The 11,314-nt window shown below is 44.6% G+C and overlaps 1 protein-coding gene across 1 annotated transcript in view; it reads right to left on the minus strand.

The window, feature by feature from the left end:
* Positions 1 to 8,741, minus strand: part of RBP7 (retinol binding protein 7) — a 29,497-nt gene extending 20,756 nt beyond the window's left edge. Inside the window, exon 1 of the mRNA XM_006145359.3 lies at positions 8,068 to 8,741. The gene's annotated coding sequence lies outside the window, so the exon portion shown is untranslated. The remainder of the gene's footprint in view (positions 1 to 8,067) is intronic.
* Between the last annotated feature and the right edge of the window lie 2,573 nt (positions 8,742 to 11,314).

The following is an 11,314-nucleotide window of genomic DNA, read 5'->3' on the forward strand; positions in this document are numbered from 1 at the left end:
AGAAAAAACCCCCAAAAAAAAAAAAAAAAAGGAAAACAGAGTGAAGTGTGGGGGCTGGCAGCCAGTGTGGACTTCTACATGGCCAACAAGGCTTCAAGTCCCGGACCTGGTGGCTTGTTTTATCATTTGATTTCTCTCTCTCTCTTTCTGGTGAGTACATGTGTCCTGTAGCAAATTAAAAAATAATAATTAGAAAATTTTGGCTTAAGGTGTGTGCCATTGTTGGAGAAAGACAGAGACAGTGAGAAGAAAAGTGAGAAATCACCCCCTAGGGAGACTGGACATGCTGAAATCCCTTCTCCATTCTCTTCCTGGGATTTTGGGCACGTACGCACACGCACCCAGAATGAGTTTCAAGACACTGGGTCCAGGACTTGAACCATGGTCAGCCACGTGGGAGTCCAGTAATGTAACCACTATGCCATCTGCTGGTCCCAATTAAATAATATTTTTTTAAATTTAATTTTATTCATTGTTATTACCTTTATTTTTTTGAAGCTGACAAGAGAAGAGACTGAGAGGAAGAAGGAAAGTGAGAAAGCAAGCTGCCAGGTTCGGGACTTGGAACACAGCCAGCCACGTGGAGTCCAGCTGCCTTAACCATCATGCTACCTGCTGGCCCCCCAATTAAATAATTATTTTTAAAAAAGAGTGAAGTGTGGCTCAGGGGCCAGCCAGAGACAGCAGTAATGCAGCACTCTGTGATGCTGCACCCACATGGGAAAGTTCCATGCTTGCCTCCTGAGGCCTCTCTGCATGCCAGGCACACATGGGCGTGCAGAGACACAGGCTGGCTGAGTCCAGGGGAAGATGGTGGTGTGAAGAACACTGTACTGCGGTGACTTGAACTGCAGGCAACTACATGGGAGTACAGTGATGTAACCATTATGTCATCTTCCGGGCCCTGCAAAATAGCTTTTTAAAAAGTGAATTGTGGTGTCAGCAGGTGGTGTGGTGGTTAAGGCGCTGGACACTCCCACATGGCTGACCACAGTTCGAGTCTCAGACCTGGTGGCTTGCTTTCTAACTTTCCTTCTCTGTGTGTGTCTGTCTTTCTCTGGTCAAATGAAAATGACTGAATGAATAAATCAAATTAAATAAACAATTCTAGAAAAAAAAAAGTGAATTGTGAGGGTACGGCAGATGGTGTAGTGGTTAAGGCACTGGACTCTGACGTGGGCAGTAGCAGTTTGAGGACCAGACCTAGTAGCTTGAAACTTATGCTGGGCACGTGTGCGTGTGTGCCCAAAAATCCTGAGAGAATGGAGAAGGGATCGTGGCACGACCATCCCCCCAAAGATTTCTCACTTTCTGTCTCTCTGTCAAGCTCATACACCCCATAGCAAAAATCTTTCTCAAGCTTTCTTCCCCCTGTAGTGCTTGTGGGCCTGCAGGTCGGCTGCGGCCGCTGGTCACTGTTCTGCAGGATGGGATTTGTTATAGTCATCAAGAATAGGCCTACTTTAAGAGATACCAAGTGAAATTTAGAAGACAACGAGAGGGTAAGACTGATTACTATGCTCAGAAATGTTTGGTGACCCAGGGTAAAAATAAGTACAACGCACCCAAATACAGGAGGATTAATTCATGTAACCAACAGAGATATCATTGTCAGATCGCTCATGCCCGTATAGAAGGGATATGATAGTCTGCGCAGCTCATGCACACGAACTACCAAAATACGGTGTGAAGGTTGGCCTGAGAAATGCTGCTGCAGCATGTTGTACTGGCCTGCTGCTGGCCCGCAGGCTTCTCAATAGGTTTGCGTGGACAAGATCTATGAAGGTCAAGTGGGAGTGACCGGAGATGAGTACAATGTAGAAAGCATTGATGGTTGCCCTGGTGCCATCACCGGCTGTTTGGATGCAGGCCTTGCCAGAACCACCACTGGCAATAAAGTTTTTGGGGCCCTGAAGGGAGTGGTGGATGGAGGCTTATCTATCCCTCACAGTACCAAATGATCCCCTGGTTATGATTCTGAAAGCAAGGAATCTAATGCAGAAGTCCATCGGAAGCACATCATGGGCCAGGACATTGCAGACTACCTGCGTTACCTAATGGAAGAAGATGAAGACGCCTACAAGAAACAGCTCTCTCAGTACATAAAGAATGAAAAGAAACCCAAGAAAGAAGTTAAAAAGAAGAGGTGGAATTGTCCCAAGATGTCCTTTGGCCAGAAGAAAGATCGGGTAGCCCAGAAGAAGGCAAACTTTCTCAGAGCTCAGGAGCAGGCTGCTGAGAGCTAAACCAAACAATTTTCTATGACTTTATTCAAGATAAAAGATAATAAATCACAAGAAAGCAAAAACAAAAACAAACAAAGTCTTTCTCAAAAAAAAAAAAAAAAAAGGTGAATTGTGGCCTATGGGTGATTTCTCACTTTTTGTCTGTCTCTTGGGTGAGTGCATGCACCCTGTAGCAAAAATCTCTCTCTCTCAAAAAAAAAAAAAAAAAAGGGAATTTGGGCAGATATCACCTTCTTCCTCTGACAGGGCATTTGCAGCGCCTGGTCCTAGGGATAGCTACCACTGGGTAAGTTCGACTTAGCCCTGTGTGGACTGAATGCCTCAGACATCGCAACCTGACTTTCCTTCAGGCCCGGATCTTGCCATTTACACCAGTCCCCAAAGCAAGCTCGGGTTCCTATGGCATGAGGCACTCAATAGCACGTTGCCAGCACACAGTAGGGGTTGGGACATGTTCACATAGCCTCACAGAGGAGTGGATGCCGTGCTGCGTATTTTGCATTAGGAGGCCTTTAGGAACAGTTATAAGAATGGCAGAGGCTTCCCAAGGCACCCAGAATGAAGGTTAAAGGAGTCCATTTCATGAAACAGCAACTTCTGGGCTCCTAGAGAAGTGAAGCCAAGGGTTGCATAAGGAAGATAGCAGCCCTCTTACTGCCATGCATGTTGAGCAAGGGGAGATACTTCTACTCTGTGGTTAGATCCTCAAGATGGCAAAAGAGAGAGAGAGAGCATTTTTTAAGAATTATCTTTTATTTAACTTTATTTATTTATTTTAATTTGACCAGAAAGGGACAGAGCAAGAGAGAGAGAGAAGGAAAGGGAGATAGCAAGCCGCCAGGTCTGGGACTTGAACCATGGTTGGCCATGTGGGAGTCCAGCGCCCTTAACCACCATGCCAACTACCGGTCCTGAGAGAGCATCTTTTGACATAAAGAAATTAGAGGTTGGTAGGTAGAGTGGTGGTTAAGGCACTGGACTCCCACATGGCCAATGGTGGTTTGAGTCCTAGACCTGGCAGCTTGCTTTCTCACTTTCTCTCTTTGGTAAAATTTAAAAATAACAATGATTAATAAAATTAAATAATTCTTTTAAAAGAAGAAATGAACTAAATCATCCCTTGTCCACAATCTCTACACCTTCATAATGAAAGAGAAGCCACTCCCCTTACCTAAGAGGCGTGCTGCTCACACAGGGGAACGAGGCTCCCCACATGCTCTGTGCACACCTGAATGAGGATGTCAGGAAGTGACTTCGCTGCAAGTTCATTTGCTGCATTCAAAGTATACAATGTAAGGGGTAAAGAGTACAACACATAAAACCACCAGCATCAAATGAAACAAAACAAAACAAACCAAAATATCACCATGGGACCAGCAGGTGGCGTCGTGGCTAAGGCACTAGACTCCCATACAGATAACGGCAGTTTGAGTCCTGGACCTGAGAGCTTGGAACACACTGGGCACATGTGTGTGCGTGCCCCAAATTCTGAGAGACAGGACGGATTGTAGTGAGGCCATTCCCCTTGGGGGGTGATTTCTTGCTTTCTGTCTCTGTCCAGTGAGTGCACATGGCCTACAGTAAAAATCTCTCAAGAAAAAAAAATCACCATCACATATGTCCTGATCACTAAATAAATACACATTACGAAAAGCAAATTATGCAAAAGATGTGGGAGAAAACAAACAATGGCATATTTTCTTCTTTACAGAAAGTCATTACAGACATTAATATTATTCCCTTGAGAAATTCATTGTTCTGATTTCCATTATCCAAAGAGGAAGTTCTGTCCGTGAGAACTTCCAAAATTATGCTATTATGCTGGGCATTAGCAGCATCTCTGGTACTGGGACAAACGGCCAAGCAGCTGACTCTATGTACAAAGTTGTTGATCCATAAATAGTGTAACAATAGGATCGTTTCTCAGTCCCCAGACTCCTGAGAGGATCTCCACGTGCCTCACCCAGAGGGTCCTGAGGTCAATGCGGTCACGACCGAGCAAGATCTGGGCACTTCTGGGTAGAAAGGCACTACAGTATAGGGAAGTCCAGCACTAGAACCGTTCTGCACTCTGCAAACACTTCAGATGGACTAAGTATAGTTTTTCGGACGATGAAATCAAAGTTCAGTTGTGATGGCCTCATCGGTGTCCAGATCATTATTTTTCAGTGCCATTTCAATTGTTAAAATCTGGAAAGCCAGGAACTGACAGATGGTGTAATGGTTACATAGCTGGACTGCCATGTAGTTGACTGTGGTTTAAGTCCTGGATCTGGCGGCTAAAAGCTCACGCTAGGCGAGTGTTTGTGTATGCCCAAAATTCTAAGAGGAGATTGGAGAAGGGATCGTGGCATGGCCATCCCCCATGGGTGATGATTTCTCACTTTGTGTCTGTCTCTGTCTCTCCAGTGAGTGCACGCACCCTATAGCAAAAATATCTACTCCCTCAGAAAAAATCCAGAAAGCTGGAGCCAACAGGTGGCGTGGTGGTGAAGGCACTGGACTCCCACATCGCCAACCATGGTTCAAGTCCTAGACCCAGCGGCCTGAAAATTACACTGGGTGTGTGTTCATGTGTGTCCCAAATCCAGAGAGAAAAATGGCAGAGAAGGAATTGTGGCATGAGCTTTCCCCTAGGGAGTGATTTTTCACTTGTCTTCTCTCTGTCTCTCTCCAGGAAGCAATTCATCTTATGAAAAATCTAAGGAAAAAATAATTAAAAAGCTAAGGGGGAAAAATGACTATTTTTATGATTTGAGATTCTAACGTTTCATTTATTCAACAGATAGATACCCTGGAACTCGTGTGTCAGGCTTTCCACCCCTCCCTGTCCTTGAGAAGCTGGCCTGAGGTTTTAGAAAGAACAAGCTGGGAGCTGTAGAATATACATCTGCATTAACATTTTCACATTTTCCTTTTTCGAACTGTGGATTAATCTCTGACTATACAATTGCACAATTTTAAGTGTTTTTTTTTTCCCTTCTGCAAAGTTATAAATTCTTCATCTGAAATGGTATAGGTATAAAACATAAATTACAAAAGATAGTTACTCTATTTTCATTAGAAGTATTTCCATTCTGGGGCCAGCCACGTGGTATGGTGGTTAAGGTAGCTGAGTACCATGTGGTCAACTGTGTGGTTTGAGTCCTGAACCCAGAGGTTTGGAAACACGCTGAGCACGTGTGCATGAATGCCTAAAATCTCATGAGGAGAATGGAGGACAAGGGACTGTGGTGTGGCCATCCACCTTGAGGAAGTGCCTTTTCACTTCCTCTCTTCCTCTCTCCTCAGTGAGTGTACATGCCTTTAACAAAATAAAATTGTAAAGGTTATGAAAAACACAAGCCCTATAGCAAACTAATAAAAGAAAGAAATATTTTAGTCCTGTTTCTACAATAGAACAATTGTCAAAAACCATAAAATAATTCTATGGGAACCAGCAGTTAGCGTAATGGCTATGTCGCCGGACTCCCACGTAGTCGACCGCGGTTCGCGTCCCGGATCTGGTGGCTTAAAACTCACGCCAGGCGCGTGTGCGTGCGTGCCCAAGATCCCGAGAGGAGAATGGAGGAGAAGGGATTGCGGCGTGACCATCCCCCCTGGGGGGTGATTTCTCGCTGTCTCTATGTCTCTCTGTCTGGCAAGCGCACACGCCCTATAGTGAAAACCTCTCCAAAAAAACCAAACCAAACAAACAAAAAATAACCATAAAATAATTCTATACAGAACTGTTTCTGATCTTTTTTGCTTTATGAACACGTGGAGGCAAATTTCTACAACATTTTAATCAGTATCAAACCACATAACTAGATTTTGCTTTTAACATAAAGCTGCGACTTTAATTATTATGTGAATTCTGCTTTGGTTGGACTTTATATGAAAGAATAAGGGAAAAAGAATAAAAATCTGACATATATTTTATGCTTAAATTCAAAGATAGCAGGTTCGCAGTGGGCTGGGACAGAAACAACAGGGCTCTTCAGAAAACCACAAAGCTTTAGACTGAGATAATGGCTTTTTCTTCCACAAGACATTCATCCAAGCCCCAAATTCCAGGCTGGAGGAAGTTCTGGGTTGACCTAGAGTAGCATTTTTTTATGTTCTTAAGGTTTCCACTCATCTTTTCACTATTAAATGACCAAGAAAGGCCATGAGCATTCGTACTTATAAAATTCTTGAACAAGACCCCCTTGTTCTCCGAAGTTCTCTTTGTTCAAGGTGGTATGACATCATCTCTGAAGTTTTTTCAGAAGATGAAAAAGATCACAGATAAAAAAATAAAGATCACAGATGTGGTCAGTAGCTAGTTTGGAAGGTGGGGTGCTGGATTCCACATGGCTGACTGTGCAGTTCCAGTCCCGGATCTGGAAGCTTGAGAGGATCATGCCATGTGTGTATGCATGCGTGCCCGAAGTCCCAAGATGGTGGGGCCAGCAGATGTTGTGGTGGTTAAAGTGCTAGACTCCCACATGGCTGACCACGGTTCAAGCCCTGGACCTGGTGTCTTGAAACTCACATGGGGAGTGTGTGTGTGCATGCCCAAAATACTGAGAGGAGAACAGAGAAGAAGGGATTGTGGTGTGGCCATCCCCCTGAGGGGTGATTGCTCACTTTCCTCCTCTGTCTCTGACAAGTGCATGTACCCTAAGGTGAAAAAAAAAAAAGTCCAGAGAAACTAGAAGAGATGGGATTTCAGTGTGGCCATCCACCCTGGGTGGGTGATTACTCGTTTAAAAAAAAAAAAAAGAGGATAGGGCTGGCAGGTGGTGTGGTAGTTAAAGGTTCTGGACTCTCACATGGCCGACAATGGTTCGGGTCCTGGACCTGTCAGCTTGCCTTCTCACTTTCTCTCTCTCTCTCACTCTCTTTCTTTCTGGTCAAATTAAATAAATGAATAAAGTTAAATAAAATAATTCTTAAAAAAAAAAAAGGATCATGGAATGATGGGCCAGCTGGCATCATGGTAGTTAAGGTGGCTGGATCCCACAGGGCTGACTACTCAGATTTTACTTATTTTTATAAAAGAATTATTTATTTAATTTGATTTATTCATTCAATCATTTTCATTTGACCAGAGAAAGACACACAGAGAGAAGGAAAGTGAGAAAGCAAGCCACCAGGTTCAGAACTCAAACTGTGATAGGCCATGTGGGAGTGTCCAGCGCCTTAACCATGGCACCATCTACTGTCCCCCAGCACCACCACCCCTCCCCTTCAACTTCTCAGTTTAAGTCCCAGATCTAGCAGCTTGAAAAACACACTGGGGGGAACCAGCAGTTAGCGTAATGGCTATGTCGCTGGACTCACACGTAGTTGATCGCAGTTCACATCCCAGACCCGGTGGCTTAAAACTCAACGCCAGGCGCGTGTGCGTGCGTGCCCAAGATCCCGAGAGGAGAATGGAGGAGAAGGGATTGCAGTGTGACCATCACCCTGGGGGGTGATTTCTCGCTTTCTGCTCTATGTCTCTCTCTGTCTGTCTGGCGAACGCACGTGCCCTACAGTGAAAAAAACCTTTCCAAAAAGAAAGAAAAAAAGAAAAAGAAAAAGACACTGGGTACGTGCACGTGCATGCCCAAAATCCCAAGAGAGGAAACAGAAGAGAAAGGACTATGGTGGTGACCATCCCCCTTGGAGGTTGCTTTCTCTTCTTCTCCTTTGGCAATATTGAAAAAAAAAACAAAAACACAGGATCCACACCAAGGCTGCGCTAAGAGAATGTATGTGTACAGCGTGTAAAGCAGCAGCTCTCCATCTCTGGGGGTCACCAGACATATCTGTGCACCTCCTAAACATGAGAAGGCTTAGGACCCCTCCCTACCTCCAAGGTGCAGCTCCAAGCAGGTGTGTCTTCACAAGGCTTGATCAGCTATTCCGCTGTGTGCCAGAGAGGACTAACCACTGGTTAATAGCAGGCATATGCACTGCCTTTATTTTGCACAGCTGGAGATATCTGACTAGTGACGCCCTTTCCAAGATCAGTATTTCAAGAATGGCTTCCTTTGTTCATCCTGGGTGAAAACATCTTAGCAACAGGTGTGCATAAAACATCAGTTCCCTTTCATAACGAAGTTTAGGGTCTTAAATGTTTTTCACATTTTGCTTCTCCTGTGTAGTATAGCCAGAATATCCTTTTTAACTTCTTATTTGTAGTCAGTCTCACTGAAAATTCTTCCAGTATTAGCACGCTGCTAATTTCTTGTTTTAAAGATAAAGGACGCTGGCCTAGCTATGATGGCACAGGTGGGGAGTACAGCAGGCCCAGATTTGATCCTGGACCAACCCAGACACGCTGGGCCCAGGGGCATACACCTGCAATCCTAGCTAGCTGGGAGACAGGGCTGGAGGACTGCAGCATGATGAAACCCTGTCAAAAATATCTGCTCTATCACTATCCCCTTCTCTCTCAAAAAATGTTTAAAAAAATAAAGGACTACACTAAAAGCATTCATCTTAGCAACTTCTGATTTAAAAAGAAAACACACACACCAAAAAAAAAACCTCCACAAAAATGGGACCAGCAGTTGGCATAATGGCTATGTCGCTGGATTCCCATGTAGTTGACCGCGGTTTGAGTCCCAGACCCAGTGGCTTAAACTCACTCCGGGCGTGTGTGCGTGCGTGCCCAAGATCCCGAGAGGAGAATGGAGGAGAAGGGACTGTGGCGTGATTATCCCCTCTGGGGGTGATTTCTCGCTTTCTGTCTCTCTGTCTCTGTGTGTCTTTCTGGGAAGCGCACGTGCCCTATAGCAAAAACCTCTCAAAAAAACCCCAAAAAAACAAAAACACAAAAAAAGCAAACCTGATTTTAATTTACCACTGATTTTTAACTTAAGAAACAGGATCACAACTCCTTTCTCCAGTTATTAACCACCCAGATTGTTTCAAACCCCCAAAAAAGAAGTTCAAAATATCATGCTGTAGAATTTCTAGGACTTAGCTTTGCAGTGTTTTTCTGCAAAGGAGCCAAGATAACCCCAACATTTCTGTCTTCACTCTCGGAGCTATATAAATTATGGTCTTCAATATATTCTCGGACAAGATCCGGTACCAAGTAGCGAATGCTCTGGCCCCTTATGAGGGCTCTCCGGATCTTCGTGGATGAGATGTCGTTAGTGATCCATTCATTCACCAAGTGAATGTTGTTCCGGTATTTCCACAGTACATCGGATTCATAGATGAACTTCTGAGCATCGTTTCCAGTCCGAGTAATACATATAAGCCCATAGTCGGCCACGATGTGGGTGATATCCTCACTCTTCCACAAGTTGGGAACACCAAAGGACTCTAATAAATCTGCCCCACACAGCAACTTTATCTTTGGCACACCTGGAAAAAAGAAGACAGAGCTTCAGCATTTGCTTTGCTTTTTCTTCCTTTTTTTTTTTCAGAGAGAGAGATTTTTGCTATAAGACATGTGTGCTCAGAGAGAGACAGAAAACGAGAAATCACCCCCTGAGGGGGGGATGACCACACTGCAATCCCTTCTCCTCCATTCTCCTCTTGGAATTTTGGGCACAAATGCACATATGCCCGGTGTGAGTTTTAAGTCTCTGGGTCTGGGACTCAAATTGCAGTTGACTATGTAGGACTCCAGTGACATAACCATTAGGCCATCTGCTGGTCCCTGCTTTTTCTTTATAAAGTTTATTTCTTGGGCCACCCAGTGGGATAGTGGTTAAAGCAGCTGGACTCCACATGGTCAAGGGCAGTTCAAGTCCTGGACTTGGTAGCTTGAAAAACATGCTGGCAGGACCAGCAGGTGGTATAATGGCTATGTCACTAGACTACCACATAGTCAAACATGGTTCAAGTCCGAGACCTGGTGGCTTAAAATTCAAGCCCGGCATGTGTATGTGCAGAAGAAGAGACTGTGGCGTGGCCATCCCCCCGGAGGGTGATTTCTTGTTTCTGTCTCTATTTCTCTGGCAAGTGCACATACCTGAGAGCAAGCAAAATTCTCTTTAAAAAAAGAACAGGAGGCTGCATCTGGTTCCCGTTCTCACAGTCATTTCAGTACATTGGACTCCACAGACACAGTGCCGGGGCAAGTCAAAGCTGAACAGGCACTGGGTGACTCTGTGCTTCGTGGAGGAAAGAAAACTAAACATGGGCAAAGGAGATCCTAAGAAGCTGAAGGGCAAAATGTCATCCTATGCATTCTTTGTGCAAACTTGCCAGGAGGAGCACAAGAAGAAGCACCCAGATGCTTCAGTCAACTTCCCAGAGTTTTCTTTCTTTCTTTCTTTTTTTTTTTATTTTTTTTGGCTATAGGGTGCGTGCGCCACCAGACAGAGAGAGACAGAGAAATAGAAAGCGAGAAATCACCCCCAGGAGGGATGGCCATGCCGCAATCCCTTCTCCTCCATTCTCCTCTCGGGATCTTGGGCACGCATGCACACACACCCGGCGTGAGTTTTACGCCACCAGGTCCAGGACGTGAACCGTGGTCAACTACATGGGGAGTCCAGCGACATAGCCATTATGCTAACTGCTGGTCCCAACTTCCCAGAATTTTCTAAGAAGTGCTCAGGGAGGTGGAAGACCATGTCTGCTGAAAAGAAAGTTTGAAGATGTGGCAAAGGTGGACAAGGCCCGCTATGAAAGAGAAATGAAAACCTATATCCCTCCTAAAGGGGAAATGAAAAAGAAGTTCAAGGATCCCAATGCACCCAAGAGGCCTCCTTCGGCCTTTTTCTTGTTCTGTTCTGAATATCGCTCAAAAATCAAAGGAGAACATCCTGGCCTATCCAATGGTGACGTTGCAAAGAAACTGGGAGAGATATGGAATAACACTGCTGCAGATGACAAACAGCCTTATGAAAAGAAGGCTGCTAAGCTGAAGGAAAAATACGAAAAGGATATTGCTGCATACCGAGCTAAAGGAAAGCCTGATGCAGCAAAAAAGGGAGTTGTCAAGGCTGAAAACAAGAGAAACAAGGAAGAGGAGGAAGACAAGGAAGATGAAGAAGATGAGGAAGAGGATGAAGATGAAGATGATGATGAATAAGTTGGTTCTAGTGCAGTTTTTTTTCCTTATCTGTAAAGCATTTAACCTGTACACAACT

This window comes from Tupaia chinensis, unplaced genomic scaffold (assembly GCF_000334495.1).
Source record: "Tupaia chinensis unplaced genomic scaffold, TupChi_1.0 Scaffold000146_1, whole genome shotgun sequence".
Lineage (NCBI taxonomy): Eukaryota > Metazoa > Chordata > Mammalia > Scandentia > Tupaiidae > Tupaia > Tupaia belangeri.